The sequence below is a fragment of the Macrotis lagotis genome, chromosome 6, assembly GCF_037893015.1.
Source record: "Macrotis lagotis isolate mMagLag1 chromosome 6, bilby.v1.9.chrom.fasta, whole genome shotgun sequence".
Taxonomy (NCBI): Eukaryota; Metazoa; Chordata; class Mammalia; order Peramelemorphia; family Peramelidae; genus Macrotis; species Macrotis lagotis.
In genome coordinates, this window is record NC_133663.1 from 76,335,409 (window position 1) to 76,360,065 (window position 24,657).

Here is a 24,657-nt window from a genome sequence, read left to right on the forward strand (position 1 = left end):
GGGGTTCAGTCTCAGCAAAGGGGATGGGGAACATCCAGCCTGCCAGCTGTATAAGGACAGTGAAATGATTTGGTCTGGCACTATCATAACATCCGCAGGTAGGACTTGAAATTCAATAAATCTAGGAGCTTTTTTAGGGGTAAATTAATTAAATGTTTGATCAAATATAGTACACTAATTTTAAGTTGTATGGCCCATGGCTGATGTTTTAAATATCAAATGACTGTTTATGAAACAATGATTCCCCACCCCTACTATAGAGTAAGAAGAAACTAACCCCCTAATTTTAACAATGAAATAACTGAAGCAATAAGTGTTATCAGCAATATTTCAAACTATACTCTCTGGTTCAAGAGTCAAATCTCTCTGTGTAACACCAGTAACTATATGGTGGTGATTATTATTCAAGAAAAAGTTCTGGAGTTTTAGAATGCTTATTTTCTTGCCTACTACTTATATGATGCTGATTAAATTGCTGAGTCTCTTAGGCTCTCAATTTCTTTTTTTTTAATTTTCATTATATTTTTCCAGTTATATGTAAAGATAGTTTTTAACATTCATTTTTATAAGCTTTCAATTCCACATTTTTCTACCTCTCTCCTTCCCCTCTCCTTGACAGCAAGTAATTTGATATAGGTTAGATATGCACATTCATGTTAAACATATTTCCCTATTAGTCATGTAGTGGAAGAAGAATCAGAATAAAAGGAAAAAAACAGAAAAAAGAAAAAACATAAAACAAAATTTTAAAAGTGGAAAATAGTCTGTTTTGTCTGCATTCAGACTCCATAGTGGTTTCTCTGGATGTCGATGACATTTTCCATCATAAGACTTTTAGAATTATCTAATTATTTTGCTACTAAGAAGAGCAAAATCTATCATGGTTGATCATCACATAGTGTTCTTGTTATTGCATTCAATGTTCTCCTGGTTCTGCTGTCATCACTCAGCATCAGTTCAATTAATTTTGTCCAGGGTTTTCTGAAATCCACCTGCTCATGATTTCTTACAGAACAATAATGTTCTATCACATTCATATGCCACAATTTGTTCAGCCATTCCTCAATTGTTACATCTCCTCAATTTCCAATTCTTTGCCACCACAAAAAGAGCTGAGATAAATATGTTCACATGTAGGTCTTTTCCCCTTTTTAATGATCCCTTTGAGATATAGACCTAGTAGTGGTATTGTTGAATCAAAGGGTATACCCCCATTTGATTGCCCTTTGTCCCTACTTCCAAATTGTTCTCCAGAATGGTTGGAGCAGTTCCCAACTCCACTATCAGTGCTATCATGTCCCAGTTTTTCTAAATCTCTTCCAACATTGATCATTTCCCTTTTCCTGCCATATTAGACAATCTGATAGGTGTGAGGTGGTACCTTAGAGTTGTTTTAATGTTTTAATCATTTAACTATAGATAACTTTCATTTTTTATCTATTCATATCCTTTGACCAGTTATCAATTTGGGGAAATTTGCCTCAGTTCACTATTTCAGAAATGATTACTTTATCAGACTCAGTTCTCTATTTTAAAAATGAATCCTTCATCAGAGTAATTGTAAAGAGTATTTTCCAGATTTTCTGCATTCCTTCTAAGCTTGCTTGCATTGGTTTTATTTGTACAATTGTGTACAATTTGTACAATTATGACCAAACAGGAGATGGAGAACATTATAAATGCAAAATTAATCAAAATTATTCATTTTGCGTTTATAATGTTCTCCATCTTTTGTTTGGTCATAAACTCCTCTCTTCTCCATAGATCTGATAGATGAGCTATTTCTTGAGGCCCTAGTTGACTTATGGTAAAACTCTTCATGTCTGAAATTTATACCCACTATAACCTATTCTTGGTATAGGGTGTGAGATGATGGTCTAGACTGAGTTTCTACTATATTATTTTCTAGTTTTCCCAGCTGCTTTTGTCATAGTTCTTATCCCAGAAGTTGGAATCTTTGAGTTTATCAAACAATAGCTTTCCATAGTCATTTACTAATGCTTATTTTGTACCTAATCTATTCCACTGATCGACCACTCTATTTTTTCCAGTATCAAAAAATTTTCATGATTGCCTCTGTATGATATATTTTTAAATCTATTATGACTAGACCTTCTTCCTTTGTGGCTTGAACTTCTATCACTATTTTTCCAGCTCTATAAAATAATTTTTGATACTTTGATTGGCATGGCACTGAATAAGTAATTTCATTTAGGTAGAATTGTCATTTTTATTATATTAGCTCAGCCTACCCATGAGCACTTAGCATTTTTCCTGGGTCTCTATTTTTTTTCATCTAAGAAATGCATGTGTTAGATTAGATGACCTTTAAGAACCTTGTCTATTCCAAGATCTCTCCACCCCTACCTCCCACAAAATTTACATTTTCTTTGGACTACTTTCACTCCAAGTTGTCTTTCTCATCATCATAATTTTATTTCATTTTAAAATTTTATTTTGTTATTATTTCATTTTTATCCATACAGCTCTCTTCTTTCTCTCACTCCATAGTGAGTTATCCATTGAAACAAAAAATAAAAAGCTTAAAAATAATAGTCAAATTATTAATGTCAAATATCAATGAGTCTTATGTCTTATAATACATTACAATGAGTCTTATATTATATGTGATGTTTCACATTCTAATGCCACAGCTCTAGAAATAAGGGAAATAGGTGCATTATGATTCAGTTCTTTAAATTATTCAAGGTCATATTTAGTCATAATAATTTCACAGCATTCAATGTGGATTTTTGTCCTTGTTCTTTCCTTTCACATCATTTTGTCATAATGCATATTTTTTCATTTACCCTACTTTACTTTGCATTAGTTCATATGACTTCACATGTTCTTTCATATTCATTTTTATGATCAGTAATATGGAAGTTATTGTTCAATTCATAAAGTCTATCTTTAAACTTTATATCTGAATAGATTAATTAGCAAATATTATAACTATCAGGCATATAATCAAGTAATGAATTGACTTCTGCCTATAGAAAATATCTTGGTATTTTACATATATATATACACACATATATATAATATATATATATATTGTGTGTGTAAATATGTATATGAATGTGGATGTCTATATGCATATATGTATGTGTTTTTATATATGTGCATGTATTGTGTGTCTAATGTATACATAAGCATAAACATATATATATATATATAAAACAAAATTCTCTATTATTTCCATTTGTACCATCAATCTCCAATGCATTCAATCAACATCTTTGACACTTCACTCGCTTTCTCTCCTACCCCTCCCCAGTTAATCTTCTGTGAAGTAACACATCTCTTCTATACGTCCCCTTCCCTACACTGGCATTGAAACTACCTTGGTCCCTTCATAAACTTACATCGAAATTACAATATTATCAGCTAGTTGGCCTTCCTTCCTCAAGTATTTTCCCAGTCTAACCTTCCACTCAGCTGGCATGTGTGAATCTGAACATATCAATCCCCCTAATCATTAAATTCCCAGTGATTTGATCTTCCCTATCACCTTAAATAACAGATTTTAGAATCTCTCATCTTCAAAACACTTCATAAACTTCCTACCTTTCCAGTAATCTTATGTCATATTACCCTCCTTATATTTTCATCAAGTGTCCTTGGACCTCCTGACTGTTTCTTACCCAGGATACACCATATCTGACTCTGTGCATACCTGCAATAATCCTCGAATATTTTTCCTCTCCATCTCCATCTCCAACTCATTTTCTGTTAGTTCTTTTTTAATTCCAGCTAAAGACCTCCCTTCTGCAAAAAGGCTTTCTAAGTTCTCTTTTATCTCACTGCCTTCCTTCTGACACTTTCCCCAATTAATGAACTATTTACTTTGGATTTAACTATTTGCATGTTGTCTCCCTCATTCATCTGTGAGCTCTGGAGAGCAGAGAATGGTTTTTGAATTTCTTTGTATTTCCTGTTCTTAGCACAGTTCCAGATATATAAAATGTGCTTAATAAATCCCAACTGGCTATGATCATGCCTGGTTTTTTTACACATAGATACTTATGAAAGTACCTCTTATTTAAAAATATCATATAATAAGAAAAGGATAAATACTAAATAGTATTAACAAAGATATATTGCTGCCAAATATTAGTGAAGTTACAAATGACCAATCCTTTCTTTATGGGAGTAGAATGAATAAAAACAGCCTTAAATGCTGGAAAATGAACATTTAAAAGTTAACTTGCTCTGGCTGTAACTTCAATCTGTTTCACTTGTGCTGATGAAATATTTATATAGCACATTTTTATATAGAGGTAAAGGACAATAAAAACAAACATTTAAAGCAACAGTTATGATTAATGTTTCCAAAAAACAGTTCAACATTGCTATCAACTTTAAAAATATTTTATAATCAGAAAATCGAGTTGTATCTAGAAGCCCAGACTATCCAAAGGACATTTCTGGTGTTTATAGCATCAATTTTATTTCCATAGACAAGATTATGACTTTTTTAATCACAAAAATATCTGTGGCAAATAGGTGATGCAGTCAGGAGGACCTGAGTTCAAATTTCAGACACTCAATCATTTTCTTGCTATGTGACCTTGGGCAAGTCACTTAACCCCATTGCTTTAAATTAAAAAAAAATATCATGGGGTCAGAAATTCTTCAAATAAAGCCTGATTTCTAACAAGTTTTAAAAAATGAAAAACACTAGAATTCAATCACACAAAATATATGGAAGGCAGATCAAAATAGTTTTGTGATTCAGTTTTCTGAGTTTGCTTTTTTAACTTTACATAACTTTGAAAAAATGTAAAATGTAAGAGGAAGGAAAATTGACCTTTCCGTTTAATGAAAATGGTTCATTTTAATTATGGCTAAAAGAAAAGTCATTATTAATTGATATTTCCTAGCATTGTAGTGTTCTTAGTACCAGAAATGTTCCAAAATTGGCTCAAATGGTACTGTCATTATTATCAAATTTGGGCTTTTTCTATTTCAAGGTATCAGTCCCATGCTTTCTATTCCCTTCTAACTATACATGCTGGATTTTCATTTTAATACTGTCCATCAGACACTATTTTGTGGTTGGAGAATTACCTACAGACAAGGTCCTCACAGTCTTGGTTCTTTCCCATGATTAAAGCTTCTTGAATACAGTGATCACAGACATCAAATATTTGCATAATCAGTGATTGTATACTGAGGAGACTGAGAGCTTTGTTAAGACTGAAGAGTCAACAGCATATAAAGCCAGTAACATTACTAATAGCACAATCAATTTTTCACTGATCATTTTTGCTAGCATGCCAATAGAGTATCTCAATACAGAGTTGAAACCTGTGCACAAGGAGATAGAGACATTGATAAACTTTCCTTATAAGTTTTAAAGCTTCTCAATATCTATTCTGCAACTTGTTGAAATCAGTTTCTAATATGATCCTCAGAATCACATTGTCAGTCGTACTTCTGTCTTGGCAGACCTTGAGATGTGAATGCTTGGTTTAAAGGGGAAGTCAACCATGATAAAGCTGTTGATGGTAGACCTGTTGCCCATTTAATGGATCTAACATATAGAAATGTGAAGGTTGGCTACTTCAGCCAACACTATGTAAAATAGCAAGACTTGAATATCAGATCTGTGGAGCTGATGGTTCATAAATTCTTTGGGTGGCCCAAGGAGAAATATCACCAGAAGTGATACTAGAACATTTCTTAGAAGTCACTATTCATCCTATTTTTGACCTATCTGGAAGAAAGAAAAACTGAATGGGCTTTGTTTAGTTGATCATGTCTTGCCCTAACATATATTCTGGACAAATCAACCAACCATTATCTGAAAATGATACTTCCTTAGGCTGTGCATGCTCTGACCATTTTAAAAGGTGGCATCTGGAAATATGCAATTTGAATGAATGATAGTACATTCCTTCTATGATTATCTTAAATTTATCTGTAATATATCTTTTTGAACATAGCTGTTTGCATGTTGTCTCTCACATTAAATTGTGAACTCTCTCAGGGTAGGAAATATTTTTTTCCTTTTTTGTATCTTTGATGATTAGTAGAGGACCTGGCTCATGGTAGGAGATTAACAAATGTTGACTTCATCTGTTATAAATTCTTAAAGTTGTATGTTTAGGTTTATTGATTTTTTTGTTTACATCTAGGAAAGCACACAATATTTTACTTTGCTGCTGAAACTGATTCATTACATTAAAATAGTATTAATTGCCCAGATACCCCAAAGTCTATTGTTCATTTTCTCTATATCATAGTCGAATGCCTACTGTAATTCATTATTGGCTTTGCCAACTGAGTGATATGAGTGCTTCTTCAACTAGTGTAGATCATAAAAAATGAATGCTTTCTCATCCTTTTAGATTCTTTCTTCTATACATTTTGATAAAAACAATCAAATTGGAGTAATTCCTCTACTTTTAAATTTTTGGAATGAGCCAGGTGAGGATGCAGGCTTTCTATACAAAAATTCTTTTTATTTGGCCAAAATGCATTCTTATTCTTTTGACTTTTCCTTTGTCAGGTGATAGGCGCCAGTATGCACACACACATACACACACACACACACACACACACACACACACATATGTATATATATATATATATATATATGAGGGGCTTTGTTCAATATTTTTCAAAATATTATTGAATAAATTTTTCTCTTTTTTTTCAGGAATTTTGTATGATTTTAACACATGACAGGGAAATATTTTGTTAAAAAAGAGGCTATATTTTGAATAAAAACTTAAAAAGTAATAACTAAAAATAGGCATACTGCTTTAGGATTTTAAATTCTATGTATTTTTCCATTTGTAACAAAAAAATTATGATCTGCTCTAGAAAACTTTGATATAATCATCAATAATATACAGTAGAGGTCCTTAGACCATTTTTATTAAGATTTTTGGAATGAAAAGGATTGAATAACAATAAATTATCCTTTAGGACTAAGACTTTTTTTGCATGCACAGTGGATAGAGCACTAGCCTTGAAGTCAGGAGGACAGGAGTTCAAATTCAACCTCAGATACTTGACGCTTACTGGTTGGGAGACCTTGGGCAAGTCATTTCACCCTGATTGTCTCACATCCAGGTCCACCTCCAGTCATCTTGATTTATATCTGGTCACTGGACCTAGATGACTCTGGAGGAGAAAATGAGGCTGGTGATTTGCACAGCACCCACACTCAAATCCAATTCATATGCTTATCATGACATCACTTCCCCAATGCTGTGTCTTCTTCATGAACAAAGGACAAACATCATCAGAAACCATTTTATAATTATTACCCTTCCTACCCACCCATCCAACACTTTCATTGCATGTGTGTGCTTGCATATACACACACAAACATCCTCCCCCACACACACACACACACTCACACAACACATGTCATCATCTGCAATATTGAGCAACACAGAAATAATTTAGGACTGGTTCCATTTCAGTTGAAAGAGAGCTTCATTGTTATATGAGTTTACTATAAACATGCTTTATAGCACATTGTTTAAGACAAATTAATTTCCTTTCTCTCACATTTTGTTGTATAAGAGCAGATGTTCCTGCTTCTAAATGCATGCAATAGTCTCTGGAAAGCAAATAGATAATTCCATTAGTTGAAAAAAGGACTTTTAATCAAACTGTGATCTACTGTCACAGCTTATGTGACCCCATTTTCTTTTCATTCTTTAATGTGCCTAAACCTGCTGCATTGCTCTTCTTCTGGCTGTTATGTCAAGAATTTTTTATGAACTACTTTTATGTTTAAAAAAGTTTTATTATCTCATCACTGATCATTTATGGCTATTTTTAATAGCAACAAAATGAAAGAATTATAATATAGTGCACTGACATCTAGGCCAGGCTTAGAAATTTGTTCATTAAAAGGCATATGTAAACATCACTCTATTTATTTGTTCTTAAAAAATGTCTATTAAAAAAGGATTTTCTTTATACCTAGTGAAAATCTAGCTTATATTTCAAAATGTTCTGATTCTTTATAGTTGAATATGAAAAAGTCACTTGTGGTTTTTAAAATCTTGATTAAAAGATAGATTTTCAGACATGTTCAAACTCAGCCCAGTATTCCTTCCACATTTCCCTAATACTAAACTTAAATTTTCCCATAGTTTAGTAACAAAAATCTACCTTGATAACATTCAACTCTTTTTTCCTACCAGCAATGGCTATGTAGGCAATTAAAAATCCTTTATGAGATTTATTGCGTACTGGAATCTGAAAAACAAAGACAAAAATGAGAGCCCTTAGCCTCAAAGAGTTTATATTCTCACAGAGTTGCAATCAGAAATCCAAGAATTACATCTATCATATTTGTTATCCTCCTTCTTGAGGTCTTGCCAGTATAGTGAACAAAGACAGTCTGCTAAGCCCTGATCAATTGGTGCAGAAGTTCCCCAGCGTATAGATTAAAAGAAAGGTTAACAAGAAAAGGGAAGACAGAATAGTTGTGGTGGTAGTCATCATCTGTCCTTTATTTATAAATCAATTCCATCCTTAATATGACAATATGATTGACTCTCTAAGCCAACATCAATAAAACCTAGCCCTTGAGGTAGAAGCTAGTAATGATAATGTATTCCATAAATCTGTAAGTTGTCCCCATTCACTATGATAGACAACGGTACCTGTGATATCTTGAAAAAGATAAGAGAGGCAGAGTACCCTCAACAAAAGCATACATACTTAGTTTCCTTTACTCAAGGTTTTCTGATATCATTAATGTAGACTGTCTTTCTATTAATGCAAATACCATTTGTCTATGTCTTAGTCTTAATTAGTTGCTCTGGACAAAAAGAAAAATTATTATTTCATTGTCACCTTTTTTTAATGATGAGCTTCTGTATTCTTGGGCTGGTCCTCTGACCACAGAACCACATATTTGGTCCATTACTAGTTCTCTGAACAAAGTGTTTCTAACTTGTTAAGGTCTGCTCAATCTTATGCTCCACTGGCATAGATTTGAGGAACAAGAACACTTTAGTAGAGATCCACAGGAGTATGAGATTCATGATTGTCCTCATTATCACTGTGCTGTAACCAATTTAAGTGAGAAGGAAAGTTTATGATACCCAATGGATTAGCAGCTGAAAGTTAATTGAATTTTATGATCATGAGTGAGGATTATTTAAAGGATAGTGGGTTTGATCACAGATGAAAATTAGGTTAAAGCTCTTTAGAACATATGAACAAAAGGGAAATGTTAACTTTTTTCAATTCACATATAAAGCAAACAGATTCAAGGAGTTTCAGTGAATTAACACTCAACAGACATTTGTGGAAAGCTTACAATATGAAACACATTGTGTTGACTGATAGAAATATGAACAAAATAATATATAGTTCCTATCAATGAAAAACTTAAAATTATGCTAGGAAGATAAGAAAAGTACAACAAGTTATGTGTTAAGCAATGTGGAACTACTTATAATATGAGATAAATATGATGAGTTATAAAAGAAAAAATGTAGAACTATGTTAGATGAGAGAACTATTTCAGTTGAAGTGACATGTAAAGGCTTAATTTAGAAAATAGTTTTAACATGTCTTAAAGAATGGGTCTCATAACCCTCAAGGAAAGAATGGAAAAGATTCTGCATATACAATAATTGAGAAAAAAAATGTGAGCAACAACACAAAATGGGAAAATCTGGAACTTGTTTGTTGACATTAAAATCTATTGCTTATGATTCCAGCACACAAAGAATATTTTTAAGACAGACCAACTTCTATTTGCCATCAACATTTACTCATCTTGAATTGGTGTGGCTAGCCAGAAAACTCTTGTCAAGTCATCTGACAAACTGAAATAGTGAAGAGCTAGTTTAAGAGGAACAAAAACAAGTGATGTATTGGGATGATAAAATTGTGGGAAGAATAATCAGTTTTCTAGGTGATTCAAAGTTCTTGTGTTTTTTGTCTACTATTATAAGTTGCTATCAATCCTTTTCTACTCTATAGGACATAAAGGTGCACTCCACAAAAGAAGTCCTCAGTAATGTGTACTGCTGAAGATACATATTGATTATTATGTTGGCAAATTTGAGATATAGGGAGTTTCAGGGCTACATTAGCATAATTTGAGATTTTAAATTATAAAGATGTTGGATGTGTACAGTAGTGACACTTAACAATCTGAGGTGTGATAAATATTTGAAACAGACTTTTTCTAAGTAGCAGAAAAGTTTGAAATGGGTGACCTCAACTTTACTTGTCCTTGAGTTGTCTTATTGAAGTTTATAATTTGTGTTTGTGTTATACTGATGTGAAAGTCAGCTTCTTTTGGTAATGATGTTATAATTTGAAATTAAATAGAAAATGCTTTAGGAGACTCAAAGAATAATAAAATTGAATGAAATCTCAGAGCCATCAATTTCAACCCATATACTTGACTGTTTCATTTTGACTTCCCCTTAAGAGTGTAATCTCCTTGAGGTTGGGAATGATGTTTTGCCTGACTCATAGAAAATATCTAATAAAAGTATAGCAAATTAAGTGACAAAGGATCAGGAAAGGTGTCTTATGAAACCAGGGATGTTAATTGGGAATTGAAGGGTGCTTAGGGAATCTAATAGGGTATGGAGGGAAGAAAATACCAGACATGAGGACTGTTCAGTGAAGGTGCACTGAGTTAGGAGAAGGAAGAATTAATTGGAACAAGAACAAATGCTAACTGAACTAGGGAAAGTCACCATCCTCCATCTGTCTGGACAAAAGCCTGCCTTTAGTATGTATATATGAGAAAAACAAAACAACAAAAAGCCATAACCAATAATCTAGTCTGCTTTACTATGCTGTGGTCAGAGTAGTGTGTATTTACCTCCCAGTATGATACAAATGCACTTCAATCAGTTATTAAGTAGAAAAATGCAAGAACTGATTTGTTCTATGAAACAAATGTCAGTTTGATTAAAAAGTTAAACCAATTGGTGATTTGTCTGGACTGTGTAAATATGACTGATTTCCTTATATTTTGCAATCAGGTTCTTAACAGAAATTCTGAATGATGTGATTTGTGGTCTTACCTTTCAATGCCTATTTGAAAGCCATTTATTTACATATTCACTTTATGTCTCTATATAATTATCCTAGATTATTATATTGAATATTTACTTTTGTTTATTTTGATATATCAGCATCAGAATATGAGCATATTTGGGTCATCAAGCTTATTGGAATAAGTACTAATTTCTACTTCATTTTGATGAGTATCATTAACAAATTGTTATTGAAATGAATAATGATATATTTCTCTGATTTTATTAAATGGAGATAAATCACACAAAAGATTTTTGTTTAATTTATTTCATATTTAAACATATTTTGGATTTTAGTTTTATGTTAAACTGCTTCCTTCCTTCCTTCCTTTCTTTCTTTCTTTCCTTCTTTCTTTCTTTCTTTCTTCCTTCCTTCTTTTTTTCTTCCTTCCTCCTTCCTTCTCCCTCCCTTCTTTCCTACCTTATTTCATTTAGTGACAAAATGCCATGTATAGATTGGTAGATCACATGAAGATGAATGGAATTTAGTGACTTCCCAAGTGACTTATAATCCAGTAGGGAACATCAGAGAAACACAGTTGGGAAGAATGTCAAAGGTTATTTGCCTGTTTAATAATCTCTTCTACAACATGCCTAAAGCTATACCTGTAACTAGGTTTATGGGGGCATTTGTTTGCAAGTCCCTCATAAAGAAAAAGTCTCTTTATATTATCATCTTAAATAAGAGAGGGTACACTAGAAAGATATGAATGCTTTTTTGTTAGCTAAAAGCCATTCATTAAAAAAGGGAGTGCTGTGATAGAATTTAAAATATCTTGGAGTGTTCTAATGCTAGATTCACTGATAATTAGTTAAGTGAACATGAACAAGACATTTAAACTGCCTTAGTCTTGGTTTTTCCAAATATATACTAGGTCATTCAACACCATCTACCTTTCATGGTTTTTGTAAAGATAAAATGAAAACTCATAAACCTATAAAACACTACATCAATATATAATATATATGCAAGATATCAGTCCTGAATTGAAACATTTCCTTGAAGCTTCTAGGGATCTCTATCCAGTTTCTTCTTGAAAGTGGACTTTCGCATGAATGCTAGAACATATGCATCAACCACTTAATTTCATTAATGCATGTTGAATACAGAAAAACAAAAATAATATTACAGATAAAGAGCCAGCCTTGGTGTCAGAATATTCTGAATATGTGTCAGTCTAGCTGTATGAACTAGGAAAAGTCACTGTCTTCTAAGGCAATTTTCTAAAACTAAATTGTACAGATGAATTGCAGATTTGCATTATGGGAGGGAGTTTTCAATAAAGATATTGAAATATCCAAAGATAAATACCAATGAAATAACAGTACAAGACAAAGAATAAAATTGAGTGTATTGGTTAACTGAACAAATATTCATAGTTATAAGGTTAGAGGTGTTCTTTGTCAAAGAAGGGTCACAGAGCAACATTTGAAAACAGCATAAGGAGAAATTCCTTCCTTTTTTGAGAATCAAGGAATGCTTCATAAAGCTTTGCTATTTGGTTTTTGATCTGTGTCTGAAAGCATAGATAAGATTTCAAAAGCATGAGGGCCATAAGGGGCATGGATTAACTGGAGTATAGGGTGACTAGGAGGTTTATTGGCTTCACTCTAGAAATTTTTGGAACCTTTAATAAAGAGGTTTAATTTCATTTATTAATGAATGGGAAGCCATAAGGAGCATGTGATCAGAAGCCTGATGTGATTCAAACTATACAGGATGAATTGGAGGGGAAGAAACTGGTATCAGGGGAGAGAGAAGTGATTGCTCTGGTCTGCTCAAAAGGTAATGTTAGGTCCTGAAAAAAAGGGTGATGGCAACAGAAATGGAAAAAAATACTGAAATGAAAATTCATGAAGTTTTATATTCTGAATCCAATTTTCAAATTTAAATATTCATATAGAATCTGTCACAATAATGCCAGCATACCAGATAATATTGCCTTTTTAGCCAAGAAAATTAAATGTGAAAACGTTTTTTAATTATTCATTATTTTTGGAATGAAACAAGCGCTTTTGAAGAATACTTGGAAAAAAATCCAAGTTGAATTAGCTATGAGAAGCTTATATTTTTTCAAACTTTTCTAAAACATTAAGGAAAAAGTACCAAAGATACTGCCTGAAACACTAAAACCCATAGAGCTCTCCTTTGCATTTACAAATCAAATAGCAACAAAGAAAAAAATAAACTTGTCATTTCCTAGTAAATGTAACATTTCATACCCATTGATCCTCATCTCTGGTAAAGAGAAGGGAAATAAGTTATATCTAAAATTGATCCTCTATTATCTAGGATAAATTATTCTCTTTGTTGTTTTCCTCCAGTTTTCATTGTTTCTTATTGGTTGATACCAATTTTCCTGTTTCTGTAAAATCTCCAGATTTGTTGGTTCTTACATTATAATAATATTCTATTATATTCATATACCATCATTTGTTTCTCAGTAATTTCTGCTTATTTCACAGTCAGAGATTGATGTATACTAATTTTATTTGTAATTTTTTGACAACCAAAAAATATGCTGTTATGAATATTTATTATATTTGTAAATTTTTTCTATCTCTGACTTTTGGGGAATATATATTCAGTAGAATATCTACCATAGACATTTATCAACATGCAATTAATTTTCTGTGAAGGCCCAATGATAATGATGGTGGTACTATATGGGGTACCCTAGTTAAATAGATTATGTCTCCATGACTTTGAAAACTTTACTCTTGTGTTTGCCTTGGGATCTATAATACACTGTAGGGATTGAGATCTTTGTTTCTTTAAAAGCTAATTTCCTTAGATTCGGGCTCAGCATGATTTGTCTATCACTTCTATCTATTTGACACTGGGAAGTCATCAAATCTCTTAGAACTTCAACTGTCTCATAAGTAAAGTAGAATTATATTGCTGGTACAAAGATGCTTCAGAGAACTGTTCTGAGGTAAGGTAAGGTAAAACTTGAAGTGACGTATAAAGGTGAGCTAATATACAGAATTTCTTTTTATATTTTTCTAGGTAAGTTCCCTGGGTTTAAAGAAACTGAGGCCTTTGTGAGGAGCCTACTCCCTCCCTTTGTCTCATTGTCCTTCTGTGGTGATTGGTAAGGAACTCGACATAGCTGAGCCCAATTTTCACTAACCATGAACTCTTAGTTTTGTAAAGAATTATGGGTATAATAAACAAGTACTTCATCCTCTTTTAAAATATTCAAATGTATTTCATGTAGGATAAAGAGAATGTTTCACTGATTTTTATGTGTTTTTAAAAGTAATTTGACATAGTTAATTTTGCATGCTAATATGCATATAGATATGAGGAAATATAATCAACAAATGAAGAGAAAGTGGCCCAGGGAAAGAAATGGGAACATTTGCGGAGGCAAATCTTCAGATATACACTTTGATATCTAGTTTCTAATCTTTATAATGGATATAATATGATTGCTAACATTTTCATTTTATTCTAAGATTTTCCCCCTGAAGACTTAATGACAGTCACTTCCTTGGCTAATTGACAATCCAGTATATGACATATACACAGAGGAACATAATATAAATTTAAAAAGTATATATGCAGAAAGGTATCAAAAACAATGTTTCACCTGTTTAATTTAAAGTGTCTTCTGCTTTTCTTCACCATCAATGCAAAACTTGAATTTCTCAAGCACATGATGAGATCTCTGATTTATATTGTTCATGCAGGTCTCTCTTGAAATTTAATATTCACATTTATTTAGTATTTTATATTCTCATAATAGTTATATATGCGCACAGTTCAATTAGAGTGCAAATAATTATTTTCACTCTAGTTTTGAAAAGAATGCTATCGGATGAACCACATTTGTTCTCCTCTCCTCATCCCCTCACTTATCTCTATAGGTCAGTCTTATGATATCATTTAACAAAGATCTCTCTATTAATTTCTCTCAGTGGAAATATTCCCTGTATTGGTGAATCAGCATTATGGATCATTGTTTAGCTGTCCTTTTTCTTCTGGACATTTTCCTAAGATGAGGGGAAAAAGTTCTTTATTATCTATGAAGATAACATTTTTGACCAATTACTTCAGTACTTCTGGTTCTGATACAATCTATGGTTTTACACTGATTCATCCATGCTACTCTCTGTCCTTTCATGACTCCAATTTGCCAAAACAGTTAAAGTTTGGACTTGAAATTTTACCTTGCTAGCTAAGGAACAACACAAAAAATAATTATATTGGTGCTCAGTGTTCTCATTGTTCTCAGTGTTCTCATTGTCCTCCAAATCACTGAACTCACTAACTAAAATAGTGCTAGGATTATTCTGAATTTAGTTGAAAACTTAAACCAATAGTCATTCATTTTTATGATATTAAAATTTTATGGAAAATGTTCCTGCTTTGAGTTTCTGCTCATACCATACTTCAACAATTAAGTACTTGCTTGTGGCTTTGTAGTTTCTCAATTCAAAGGTTTCTAACTCGTTTTACAGAGGAGGGATTAAGGGGAAGAGAGCAGAACTAATTCAAAAATTAGTGAATAAAAACAATGTGACTGAATAAGCATAAGCCATAGTTCTGTGATGGAAGTAGTAAACAACCATACATAAATGAGTGAATGATAGTGGATTTAGAAAATGTGTAAGGCACTAGCTTAGATTCAAAATTGAAAGCATTTTCTATGAATTCTCTAGATATTTAAGGTGTACAGAAAATTTCCTGGATACTGCATTTGGAAATGACACGGACTCTTTCTTCATGATGCTTATACTGGAATAAAGTCACCAACAGAGCTAGATTAATGATGTATCATAGGCAAAATTACTTCCCATCTACCTGAACTTTTCAAGATTTCCCTGTATTCATCCTAGGAGTTGACTTCCTTGGAAAATCAGGCTGAAAAATATCAAATTTCTGTTATTTTGATGTTTTTAACTATGAAAGCATTAAGAAACTTTTACTAAGAAATCATTTGACTTGTATTTAAATAGTTTGAATTCAATCAATAAATGTTAATTGAGTGAAACATGTGTCCAGCACTACTAATTGATTCGAAAGCTAGGAATAAGGACAAGATTGAGGATTTCATTGATATAAGAAAATTCTGGGGACAGAAATTTTCTCTACTAAAATAGATAAATGCCTCTTCCCTGAAAAGTCATAGAGTTGTCTAGATCAGAGGTGTCAAGCTGAAATCCAGTGGCGTTAAGGACCCTGAAAAATTCTGGAGGGGGATCTAAATCAAATTAAAATGTATTTGAGAAGCATTTGACAAAACAAAAACAATAGCATGACAAAGATATTTTTAATTTGTAGTTTTCTAAGCCCATATGCTTCCAGCAGGGATCCTTTGCTTTTTGAGTTCGATATCACTGATTTGGAGCACTAAGAAGTTAAATGACTTTTCCAGGATCACACAACCAGGATGGATCAGAGGAAAAACTTGGATTCAGGTTTTTCTGGTTTTTAGGACAAATTCTGTTTATCATAATTCAAAGTTCACAATATTAGTTAGGATATTTTTAATCTCTACTCTCACTAACTCATAACCCTCTTAGGCATATAACACATATAGTCAAAGATAATAAATATTAAAAATACATATGTAAAGAGATGTAAGAAATAAATGTTTTAACTATTTAAAGGGACTTCTTTTCTTCATTAAGAATCCAAAAGTTGAGACAAGGTTAGAGTTTCTCAATTACATTTTGATTTGTTTTGTTCATGTCAACCTCACTTGACATTGACCAGTCATAAAACTTTTTTTAATCATTGGTTCTGGGCATCCATGCTTGACTCCTTCACAATAAAAGTCCATCTCCCCCTTCCCCACCCCCACACATAGTAAGAGTGAAAGAAAGGAGAGCCCATTGTGGATGAGGGGGGGATTGTGACTATGCAAGCATTTTCTCCCTTGATTTCAGTTGGATTAACATTTCCTTGGTCACTTACAATGTGGGGAATTTAAAAAAATCTGAAACTGTAGCTGCTGAATATACAAAGCTGTTAAATAGAAATTAATTTTATAAGACATAACCAAAAAATTAGGCAAAATTGTTTGAATATCATATTTATGCACCTTCTCTTTATTTTTACATGTACAATATTCTGACAAAGCTGTGGTTTGCAGATGCTTCTAATAGAAAAAATTTAGTAATATAGATATTTTGGATAGTAATTAAAATTATTCATTTTTTAATAGTAGGGAGCGTATGTTGATTTAGACATTTTAGGGGGATTAAAATTCTGCTCCTGAAACTGGAGAGTTGTTTCATTAATTTAGAATAAAATGTAGTCACTGATGAATATTTTAATCATACTAAAAGTCTTAGATTGGTTGCAGAAATAGACTTTTGATGATCAAAAATCTAATATCATAAACTATTTATAATTTTTTGATCTAATGGGACTCCAAAAGACGGTAAAAATTCCTTGATTTTTTTTTGGTTTACTTGGCTAGTGAGTAGGCATCTATACAGCTCAAAGCAACATTATAAAGGAATAACTATCCTTATTTAGAAAACTATCAAACCTTAATTTGCATGATATTCTGAAATAAAGAGCAAAATACAGTTAGAAACTGTTTACTAAGAAATAGAATTATTTAAACAGGTCTATGTAATAGTCACCCAAACACTAAAGTTAAATTTGTTAGCATCAGCATTAAATTTATTCATATTTTATTATATATTGTCTGATATTTTAAGTAGTATTGGAACTGTGATGCTAATAACTTGTTATAAAATACTTTTCCTCTGCATTAGGCTTGTTTTACTGAATTTTTAATTATCTATATTTATTCTGGATGCAACATTGTTCTATTCCATGGCAAATGAGGTTAAACTTGATAGATAGCAACACAGTTGTAGATAGATACAACACATTTTGTAGAATCATAAGATTCTGATAGCTCTCATATTTTATTTTCCATATGGTTTCATATTTTCATCCTGTTTTGAGAATCATCATTATTCTCTCCCATCTTGAATCACCACTCCTTAAAAACCTTTAAATGTCAATTAAAAAGAAAACAATTTTACATTTTTTCTTTAATAATGGAATTCATTTTGAAACAGACCCTACTGTCTCTCCAAGGACCATCATTTTAATTTCCCAGTCACATGTAACAATTAGATCTGTGCAATTATGCCTTGAACAATGAGTATACCAAATAGGTTGGAGTATTATTAAGGAACAGCTAGCAACTTGTATGATTCTAATGAACAAGCCTGGCTGTATTGTCAGCCATTATTTGACATAAATGGTTTATTGTCAGGTAAACAATAGCACATTTTACAGTGCTGCCCCTCGAGCAGAATCTCCTAGAATAATGCTCCAGTCATTTAAACGATAGAAGCATTTTCTTGCCCTTTTTGTTCAAAAGAGATCAATCCCAAGATGCCTTGGGTGAGAAAAAAATTAAAAATTTTTAATAAAGATCCCATAGACAAATGATTCTTACTGACACCTTCCCTTCCATTCATTACCTATCTTTTTCTTTTCTGTCTATCTTATAGACATATGCCAAAAAGATATTTAAATATTTTTAGCCTTTATCACTTGGTTGGGCCATAAAAAATTAATAACAGACTTATATTTTATTAGCATTTATGTTGCAAATGCAGCAGACATCTTGAACTGTAGTTTAATGCACCTTTAAAGCCCCTTTTATTGGCCTGTTAATTCCCAGCTGTACTCTTCTATTGAAATGTGGATTCCATTTACACTGTAGTAGAAACAATAGTTAGGATCCAGAACTGGAGGGAAAAATAGTATTTCCAGTAGTTGGCTAAACTATACATTTAACAGACTTGAAAGTCTGCCATAAACATTAGTGGCCCATTGAGATATAATCGTAATGGTGTGTCTTTATAATAATGCACATCATTCTAGATTGCGAAATTATATTTGAATGAAAAATAAGGCACCTTTAATTGATGGTATTTCTAATATCTACTTTAAAATCTCAAGTCCAAGACTGAGAAAGGCATAGATGCAGAAGTCTATCCTTGAAATTAGGAGGAATTCCTCACTGGGAAGTAAGACAATTTCAAAACATGTACTATATAAAGTTCTTACCCAAATTACTTAAATGCAAATTATTTGCTAGATTGTGTTTATAGTCATGTAAAATATTGCATTCTCTTTTTCTCATGTTCAACTGAATTTTAGTAATTATCTCAGTGTTTATATATAATAATTTACATTTATATTTATATGTATATATATATATATATATACATGTATAGTTTCCCTCTCTATCATTATATTATTTGTGTGGCCCAGCAGGTGTCAATTACAGAAGACTAAAGAAACTTATAGCCTGTCCCTAATTAAATACCCAACATTTCACCATCATTTTAATGGCCATTTCCTCAAGTAGAGAGGCAGATGGCATTGCATGAGTCTGTCTTGACAGCCTCTCTTTCAATTCCCAGTGAGATGGAAAAGTGGGAGCAGTGCCAGTTCAGTCTTTATAACTTCTTCCCCAAATGGACAAGATGGTAAGTGAGTTGTATGGCAGTTGCAGCATCCTAGAGGCGAGTTATCTTCATTGCCACTGCCTTAGTTCATTTCTGCAAGTCCAGGAAGGGAAGAGATGTGTATCTCTTGTTTTATTTTGCACATAGTAGGAGTTGTCAGTAGAGTTACACTACAAAACGATTTCAAACATTTTTAGTGCTGCTAATTGCCATTTTCCAAGGCTTCCTCTGTGACAGAGTTTATAAAAGGGAGCTTTAATAAAAAAAAAAACTATCATTAGCCTCATGGATCAATATGGTTTAGGAAATACAAAACAACTTCAGTTGTTTAAAAATAGGAAGAGTCAGAGGGTGTCCCCCTACTCCCCACCGATAGCAAATCACACTATCGATCGGTCTACAGAATAACTGTGCAAAATTTTCAGATAGCAGGTGGACTAGCTGGGAATATAAATAAAGCCACTCTTCCAGCTGGTACTGTAACTGGTTCCTGAGAGGCCGCCTAGGCATCCCAGTAGGAATCCTCCTCTAAATGATGCAGCCTCCTCCTTTGGTAAGACTATGAAAGATATGAAAAGACTTAACAAAACAGTTGTTCAGGGATCTTTATCTTCCCTTTCTTTCTCCTGCTCCTTTATTTTTGTCTTTGGTGTCCTCTTGTCTTTGCTTTCTCTCCACTTGTCTCTGCTTGATTAATTGTATTTAAATGTACAATGTACTATAAATGTATTAAATGTACTATACATCAAAAGGAGTAAAAGTCTAAATAAACTCTACTTTCAAATAAAAGAGTATGATAAAGTTACTACTAAATAGTGGAGAGTTTTTGGTTTCTTACATGCCATAGAGTATCAAGATCTATCTTTCTCTATTTCCAAACATGCAGAGTAGGCATAATATATATATATATATATATATATATATATATATATATATATATATATATATACATATATATATATTGGAGTAATGCCCACAAATTCAGTTTATCTACTATATCTAGCTGGCCCAAGACCACCAGACCAGGCTATGTTTCACCTTCTATCCAGCTGTCTACCCTTATTACTTTGCCATCTAACCCCTAGCCACTATTCACATATGGCCTCCTTCTTCCAATTCTACCTCTTGTTCTAGCTCACAATTTAAATTAAAACTTCCATAATCATTCCTAGTAAGGTCATGTCACTTGTCCTTTGCATCTCCCTTAGCATCCCTGTGACTAACTTGATAAATATTCCCTTCCCTAGTGAACCTTATGATATATATGTATACATATATATAATATAAAGATATATGTCATTCTTATTTGAATGACTATCTCAAGGAGCAAAGCCTTTGATATATGCTTTTGCTCTATGTGTATCTATTAAGTGTGGCTAACTCAATATTCAGAAGATAATTCCTAAAAGAAAATTATTATAGTGGAGTTTAAATGAATTCTCAATGAAAATCCTGCCTTTGTTCATAATTATATTTTGAATTCTGTAATATATATGATATTTTTGTATATATATATATATATATATATATATATATATATATTCTTCCTATTATTACATGAACTTCTTGAAGGCAGTGACACTTTAACACTTTTATATTTGTATCCCTAGTACTCAGTATACACCTAGAACATAGCAAGGACTAAAAATGTTCACTCACTCACTCATTCATTCATTTATACCTGTATGAATAACCAGTAATACCTGTATTTTTTTAGGTTTTTGCAAGGCAAATGGGGTTAAGTGGCTTGCCCAAGGCCACACAGCTAGGTAATTATTAAGTGTCTGAACCCAGGTACTCCTGACTCCAAGGCCGGTGCTTTATCCACTACACCACCTAGCCGCCCCTACCTGTAGATTTTTAAAAGTTAAATTGGAATCATTAATCGAAATGTCTACTCTTAAGAAATTGCTGAAAATCATCACTTATAGACATTCAAATTAGTGTGACCTACTTTTTTTAATGGATCTAATTCCCAAACTTTTTTTTAAAGCTGATTCATCATTATTGGAATGCACACAAGACTATGGCAGTTCTTTTTAAGGCGGGGATAGCTAGTTATAGAAATAGATATGTTTTTAAGTTCAAACATACAATGTCTAAAATGACTTCCTGGCTCTTCATGATTATTTTCATGGCTATTTTGTAACTGTTCCCAAAAAATCCTTTGTATCAAATTTAACTTAATTATTATCACTTTTAAATCACAGTTACTTTCAAGACACTTATATTAATAGTAGACCCATTACAAAGTAGATCTTTATGCTTGAGAGGAGTGTAATCTGCAAAATCAAAAACTTTACCTTGGAGGCAAGATTTACATATATTGCCCTATGTAATAAAGAGGGAAGAAAGGGGCAGCTAGGTGACATAGTGGATAGGCCCTGGAGTCAGAAGGACCTGAGTTCAAATATGCCCTCAGATACTTAATAATTGCCTAGCTGTGTGAACTTGGGCAAGTCATTCTTAACCCCATTACCTTAAATAAATAAATAAGAGGGAAAAGGAAATGCAGTGAACTGAACAGCCATAAATTTTTTTACCATATTTCTTTTGCCTTATTTTCATATTAAATGACTCTCTCAAGGAGCAAGGCTTTTGATATATGCTTTTGCTCTTTGTATGTCTAGGAAGTGTGGTTGACTCAATATTCAGAAAGAAGGTATTTCCTTAAAGAAAAATACTTTAGTGTAGTTTAAATGAATTCCCAGCAAAAATTCTACCTTAGAATGTTCATAATAATTGCATTTTGAATTCTGTAAGATCTGTCTAACACATGGAGTAGTACTCATTGCAATATTCTCTCAATGGCAATACCTAGCCCATAAATAGGATAAATAACTAAAGTTTAAGAGTTCTTCTAGAGAAAAGAGCTATTTCTATGGAAACTTTTTTATGTCTCAGTTATATAGAATTTATTATTGGAAAATGAATCTTTTGTTAACCTCACAAAGGCTTACAGCCATTGCAATGCACTGAATTAAATTAAAACTAATTCTTATAATGGAAAAGTGTGCACATAATAGCCTTACTATACATCAAAGATTATCTTGCAATATGAAGATAATTTGATACATAGCTCTTAGTATTTTCTAAGGTTGGAATACTCTTCTCACTCATCAAAGTCCAATTTTTATGTTGAAGGAGTTTTAGAAACAGAGTTGGAAGCTACATGTTGTTACTCTCTCTTTTCAATAATTTAAAAAAATTTCAGTTTCTGTTTGTGGCAGTTGACTTTTAATAAATGTATTATATATGTGTGTGTGTGTGTGTGTGTGTGTGTGTATGTGTGTAAGGGATCTTTTCTTTAAGTTTGGTGGTTGAAAGGATAACTCTATTCTTTAATTTTTTTAATCAACAAATACTTAGCACAAATGCTTATTAACTCTCTACTCTGAACAAGATTCTGTATTAAAGTTTCTAGAAGATTTTAAAAAAAAATAGATATTATTTCTACTTCCAGAAGGTTTGAGCATAATGAGAGAAATAAGATGTTCACATCATAACATAGAGTCCATCACTTGTATGATTGTGTAGTATAGTATCTTAATACTTAAATAGTATCTTAGCAAGAGTATCAGAGCATTTCAAACACATTACATTAGGGCCAGCCATTGATGGATGAGTTGAGTTTAGTAGATGCAAGTTGACGTTAAGGAGGTCATTTCAGGTAGGAATAGTGAATAAAAACTCACAAGGACAGGAAGCATCTTCACTTTGACTGACAAACCTCAATGTTGAAATATAATTGGAGGTAAGGGAAACAATAATAATGATGATGGGTTAGGTTGTGGCAGAATGTGAAGGATGCTGTAGGCCAAGTTCAGAAGTCTGGATTTTATTTCTTAAGCAGGAAGCAGCTATTGAAATTTTGATGAGCAAGGGAATATGTTTCTTGGGTGGAATTACATAGAACGAATTGCAATGGAAGCAGAAGGTCATTTTAGGAAGCTGATAGAATAATCTAGCTGAGAAGTAGTGAAAATAGGAACAGAAGTGAGGGTTACAGGAATGCAATGCAGCAGTTCTCAGATATTTTGCAGAATTAGAATTGATTAGAATAGGAAATCTGATTGGATAAAGAGAGATGATGAAGCCCAACAAGTCAAATATGTGTATCTTTTCATGACTCATTGCTTTTTACTTACCTTATTAAATATTTCAAATGGTAATAAAAAATTCAAGAGTATATAGGTACAGTACCACAAATCAGTATTATTATATAAGTTTCTGTTTAAAACTTAGCTTAATAGCAGTAATGGTTATTTCACCTATTTGTGTATTTCCAAGAATATTTATGAAATATGTTAAATGCATTTTGATACATCATAGTAAGCTTATAATGATCATATATTAGCATTACAAGGAACACTGCCACTCATTATTAATGTCTGAGATATAAGGTCATTAACACAGAGAACTGTGAGAGACTGCCAGTCTTCAGTAGAATATGCCTTCTGTGATCCTAAATACTTATATTTTCTGTGCTGCATAGCTTATATGTTTTTATAGAATCTGTACTATATATCATTTAATGGTCTCTAAGTTAAAAAAATATTACCACAGTCATGTTTGCTAAAATCTGATTTTGAAGATATCTCATGTCTGAGAAAACATTGGCACTGGGTTTGTCCAAGGATTTGCCTCCTTTAAAGATATCATCATCCTAGAATGAATTGGGAACCAGTAAAATATGTCATCTCATTTAATCCTGGCATGGCATAAATTTTACAAAAGAAACATAGATTGAAAGGTGAATATTTTTAAATTAACCAATTTGTTGTCAAATAAATCTTGCACTTTAGGAAATAAACTATGCTTATGATTAGGTTGAATAGATTTTCTTGACAGCGCATATTATGTAGGATTAAGAAATACTAATAAGAATTCTTTTGGACTGACATCTTTGATGGGTACAGAAATAGCTAATATTATCATAAAATTATGATTAGGATGGAATATTATAAAAGAAAGCATGAATATTTAATAATTAGGAGGGGCATATTCAAAAATATTGAGAGAGCAGATGTATTATGCTTCTACTATTGCAATCTGAAGGGTGTCACCCTAGATAAATTTTCCTCTGCTTCCAACTTGAACATTACAGTCAACAGAGTCTTCTCTAATGATGGCCTTGAGGCTGAATCACATT

General features: G+C 32.3%; 1 protein-coding gene across 4 annotated transcripts in view; it reads left to right on the plus strand.

The window, feature by feature from the left end:
* The window catches only part of ERBB4 (erb-b2 receptor tyrosine kinase 4), a 1,472,307-nt gene that overhangs the window by 389,907 nt on the left and 1,057,743 nt on the right, over window positions 1–24,657 (plus strand). Inside the window, exon 2 of one of the 4 annotated variants that reach the window (XM_074191458.1) lies at window positions 14,059–14,143. The exons of the other annotated variants lie outside the window; for them this stretch is intronic. The gene's annotated coding sequence lies outside the window, so the exon portion shown is untranslated. The remainder of the gene's footprint in view (window positions 1–14,058; window positions 14,144–24,657) is intronic. 4 annotated transcript variants of the gene reach the window in all.